Genomic DNA, 6,000 nt, shown 5'->3' on the forward strand with positions numbered 1-6,000 from the left:
AAAAAAACATTGCTTTTGGCCAACAAACATTAGGCTATAATTATTAAATGGTAGTGATTGTAATGGATGTAATTTTAATTTGTCCCAGGTAAACACTGCTGCATAAAAACAGACCAATGTCAGCTGACTGTGAGTTCTGTAACATTCATGAAACGAAAGTGAAAGTTCTTACACAGGAGAAACGGTGTTTCTGGTTTCTGTTTCGGGGAATTGTATGACTCTTCACAGACTGACTATTAAAGCAATTAATTAAATACGGAATGCAGTCGAATAGAACATCTAAAACTGATGCATATTGGTCCTTTAAATTAATATTAAATGTGTTAAAGATAATTGTGTGTGATGTGTTAATCAATTTTTTTAAACACTGTCGAAAAGAGAAAAGTGTAATAGGGTACGTTATATACAATATATTCTATGCATTTTTATTTATTAGTATTTATGATTTTTAAAGTGCAAATATAGCCCTTAGTAGACTGAATATTAAAGCAATTATTTAAATAAAGTGTGCGCTCTGTTTGATGCATCTTAATAGCCTATTAATTCATATTGGTCATTTTATGAATATGAAATAGCCATGCATTTATCAGTTTTTCTTCTGCAAAAGAGAAAAGTGTAATATATAATTATATAAAATAAATTAATGTTTACCAGTTTTTCTTCTGCAAAAGAGAAAAGTGTCATATATAATTATATCAAATGTAGTCTATATATATTAGTATTAATTATTATTAACGTGTAAGTATGACCCTTCACAGACTATTAATATTAAATTAATTAGCGTGCACTCTGACAAATGCATCTTAAAATTGATTCAGATAGGTCATTTTTATAAATATTAAATAGCCATGTGATTATTAATAACATGTCGAAATGATAGATAGATAGATAGATAGATAGATAGATAGATAGATAGATAGATAGATAGATAGATAGATAGATAGATAGATAGATAGATAGATAGAAAGAAAGGACTCTGTGTCCTGCCAGCAGGTGGCACTCATGTACATGTTTTCAGTCAATGTAACGTTACATAAGCTTTGACCCAGTCAGACAGCAGAGTAAAGGCCAAGAAGACTCAAGAAGTCATTAATGAGAGGTTGGGATGCTTGTGCTTTTTAGACCTTGTTTGATGGAAGCTATGCACTTATCTTTAAGAGCAAGCGAAGCACAAAGCACTGCATCTGTCACATAAATGAGAACAAGACCTACACAGCAGTTTCTGCATCACCAGGGTTTTACTCCAGGTGTCGTTTTACTAACACCTTAACTGAATGTCATTTTGTAGCCCTGTTCCTGATTTGTATTTATTTATTTTTGTATATGGAGTTTGATCTCTCGTGATCCTTATAGTGTGGGATATTTCACTGCATGTGTGTATCTACAATAATAATCTGAAGAATATCAAAACTGTTTCCTGTACTGTAATTAAGCACAGCTCTCTCTGGTTACATAAGATTTTTATTTGCAGGTCAGAGGTCACTAAAATGTAATCATAATGCAATTATGGGATTTATGTGAGTTCACGTTACATCTGTAATCTGTAAGGTTAAATTAAAAATAACATTCATAGTAAGTACACTTGGCATGTTGCTCACAAAGAATTCACAGTGAAGAATTCACATTTTTAATCAAACTAAATCAGATAAATCTGACCTCCACCTCTGTATCAACTCTCAGCTCTCTTAACATTTATATGAAGCCTAATTCAGGGTTTCGCGGGTCAGTCTGGGGAATTTCCTTAACTTTGAAAGTGGAAATGAATCTTCGGCAATATTCTATAGAAATGCGTTGGTTACGGCGGTCACTCTCTGACCTTTGCACTCAGAACCAAAAGTTCTAATCTCAATCTGGCCTCAGTGAGATTGCTTGACACTAAAGCACCCTTTCACATTTAAAAGTGATTTGTGGAAATGTTTGCACTGAAAGTCCATGACCCATGAAGTTGAATTTGAGCTGGTCATACATAACATCTTTAAAGAAAAATAAAAGTTTCTTGAAAATCTGAATAAATAAATAAATCAATCACAAAAAGAGAAAAATTTAATATATATCTAAAATATGTTATATTATTATGTCTTTATATTGTATAATTTGTATATTGTAATTTGTTAAAATTATGCAAAGTGGGGTTAATTATACATTGTACAATAATATATAATTAAAAAAATATTTTTCATAATGTTACAATTTTATTTCTATTTAAATATAGAAAAATAAAAATAAGATTTCTTCAATATCTGCAGTCAAGAGAAATATGTAATATATAAAATATATTCTATATATCTTTACTAATTAGTTTATTAAAGCTGCAGTCCGTAACTTTTTTGGAGAAAAATGATCCGAAATCAAAGATTTGTATTTTAAAGAAAACCAGTTCGAAGGGAGAATAATTAGCTTTTTGGGTTAAAAGAATTTCTTAATATGAAATTCGAATGGTGTGACAATTAGATAGACCTATTAGACTGAAATCTACATGCTAAAACACACTATACTCATAGCCACGCAATGCTGATGTTGTTAACATTAATAATTTGAGAATAAAATATAACAATAATAATACTTTGCACGGTTTGATGTGATATGAGCTAACTGATCTTTAGATTAAATCACCATTGGCAGCTCTATTTATTGTAATGCTTTTTTCCTCAGTTGGTCAGAACAAACGTGGCAGACTTGTTACTTGTTCAGATGGCAGTATACGGTGAAAATTCTTATTTGGGTCATATATTCCAAGACATAGGCTAGAATTTGTGATTGCGAAGTACAGTAAACATCCACACCTGTGCAGTGACTGATAGCCACAAAACGGAGGTCGGAGCCAGCTGCAAATGGGTGGGCTGTACAAACCAACAGAAGATTTTGATTGGTTTGTTTAATGTCATGTGGTTTGTAAGATCGGTTCACGCTCCTGTAGTGGGCGAATTTTTTTCGATCCGTCAGCTGGGGCACGGTAGAAGAGGTAAGCGTGATGTACAATTTTTGTTTGTTTTGTTTTGTAAAAAGTATTACAAGCTGTGAAAAGTGCATTTTCTTGGTGGCTTTTGTACAACGTTTTCTTAGTACCACACACAGCTTACAATCTGTAATGTGCCTGACAATATCTTTTTTTTTCTACAAACAACTAATTTCATCTCCAGGTTAAGGATACCGAAGACCATAAGCAGGTAATGTATTTTTTTTTACATTTTGGACTGCACTGATTTATAAAGTGTAAATGTCTTAAACGTTTGTTAATAGATACCTGTTTTTATACAGTCTATGATAGATCACTGTAAAAAGTGAACAGTTGGATGAATTTAAAAAAAATACTTCAATTGGTATCAAATGCTGCAATACAATGTAGAAGAAGTCATTTCAACACACTTCAACAATAAACAAAGAGGAGCACAAATGTTTATCTTGAGTAATTTTTGCTTATTGATATGGTTGAATTGGATCATTGAAGGTCAGCAGCAAAGCATTGGTTAATAAAATGGGATTAAATACATAAAGGATATTTGTGTTATTTAACATTGAATTATTGTAGGTTTGCATCATATTCTGAGTTGCATTTCACAGTTTGTATTCATTTTGAGGATACTGAATCTGTTTTTGTTTTTTTGCGAGTGAGATTAATGCATGTTTGCATTTATTCTAGAACTACAGTAATTTTACTCCCGATTTCTCTCAACATTGGGACAGCAGAGCTGTCAATCAATGAATGGGAAAAAAGTAACTGCCGTTACTTATTTGAAAAAGTAACTCAAATATTTTCTTGTATATTAAAAAACTAATGCGTTACTTTATTAGTTACTTGAAAGAAGTAATCTGATTACGTAACTTGCGTTACTTGTAATGCGTTAACCCCAACACTGCTCTTGTGTACCCGCAGGTTATGTTGGGAAGGGCAAGCGAGGCGAGCTCTGTGGAATTTACTCGGAAGCAATGCATCTGGGATTTTGCAGTGTCCACTGCATGCAAGTCTATTGTGCTGAATGAATGATTGTACATAATTTGATTAATCAGAAATAAAATCATTTACCCACCCTGAGATTTCAAATTAATACATTGATTTGTGTAACATGTTCTGAAGAACATTAGTCTGTCATTTGCTGTAATTTGATTAAAAAAAAATATGCAAAATAAAAAATGTGCAGTACAAGCAAATGGTAACTACATTTTCTTAACAGTACTCAACATTATGTATCACACATTTAACTCCTAAGTGCAATTGCATCTCACTTTAATGTTCCTTGGTAGGCTTACTGTAGAAGAATTGTAGAAGTAAAATGTAATATCCAGAAATATGCTTAAATTACTACAGTTTAAGGATTTAAAATGACACCATCACGAAGCATGATAAAAGGTGTAAAGACATGATTTCAGTGTTGACAGTGAATGGTATTGGATACACACAATAATGACAAAACTAAGAATTTCAGTTTAAACTACTATGAAAATACTATGCGTTATATTTATATCATTTTAAAAGTTATAATCTGAATAAAAACAATATTTTTATTTGATTAATTTATTAATATTATACAAAGCAAAACATACTGAGACCACTATACTGTATAATAATATATAATAATATTTTTCATAAAATAATATATAATAAATCATACTTCCTTTATTTATTAGTTTGTTAAAGTTTTAATTATTATAATTTGAATATATAATAACCACTTTCACCATAATATTTAATTTCCAATCTGCTCTCAGATTTAATAATTGTTCTATTTATTAGTAAATTGAAAAATCTTCCATGAGAAGGTAAAACTGAAAACTAAAACTTGTTTGTTCTGAGCTTGCACGCATATTCAAGGTTTTCTCATATCATGAACAAAACCTTACATTATCAAAGGTCACAAGACCACATCTGTTCCAGCACTGAACTTGAAGTACCAGTCCATTTATCGTGCCATTAAGCCATGAAATGTTAACTCCAACATAAGTTAAGTGTGAATCAATTTTAAGCTCTTTTATGCTCCGTGGCACGAGGTCAACACACCACCAGTTGCCCGCGATCAACAACAGGGCTCAGTGAGCTCTCTTAATGAAAGGAGAAGTTCTTCTGCCAGCTGTCACATTTCTGGTGGCCTTTGAAGAGGGGGCTGCTGGGAAATGGGAGGGAGGGAGGAAGGGGGTCACAGCTGCAGGGCAACTGCAGATCAACCACAGTGAGTGAGCTGAAGATGTCAGAGAGAGAGACAAAGGTCACAACCCCTGAGGCTCTGGCACAGACTTCAAGAAGCTCACCTTCACCAGCATCCAGCACAGGGGAGCGGGTGAAACTATGGAAACAAAGAATATCTCCAGCACACAGCACTGATTAAAGAAAGAGGCCAAACCAAGACATGTGTTACAGTGATTTTACCACAGTTAATGGCTGCTTGTGTTCATACAGAAAAAATGCCTTCAGATGGGGGGGAAAAAAAACCTTAGATGGGGAAAACTGCTATAATGTACAGCCTCTAGTGGCTTATTGCTCATATAAAATAAACTTGATTTCATTTACACAGGCTTTTCACAATGTACCTTGTTTCAAGCAGCTTCTTGTTAAAAAAAAGAAAGAAAAAAAGATTGTAATTGCAACAAACAATCCGGGTTGTGTTGCAGATAGATAGATAGATAGATACTGAACAACTAAATGAATGAATGAACAATAGATAGATACAGCAGCACCTAGACCTGCTGGAGAACTACTGCCAGAACTGCGCCCTGGCAGTAAACCTCAAAAAGACCAACATTACGGTCTTTCAGAAGAAGCCCAGATGTCAGGAACACAGATACCAGTTCAGTTCAGGCAGCACCGATGCAGTACACTTACCTCGGGAGTTTCAGCATGGCAGTGAATGCTCTCAAAGATAAAGCTCGAAGAGCTCTATATGCCATTAAGAGAAAATTCCAAAATATTGAATTACCAATTCCAATTTGGTGTAAAATCTTTGATAGTGTAATTCAGCCCATAGCGCTGTATGGAAGTGAGGTTTGGGGTCCACTCAGCTATCAGAG

Source organism: Onychostoma macrolepis, chromosome 10 (assembly GCF_012432095.1).
Source record: "Onychostoma macrolepis isolate SWU-2019 chromosome 10, ASM1243209v1, whole genome shotgun sequence".
In the NCBI taxonomy this organism is placed as follows: Eukaryota; Metazoa; Chordata; class Actinopteri; order Cypriniformes; family Cyprinidae; genus Onychostoma; species Onychostoma macrolepis.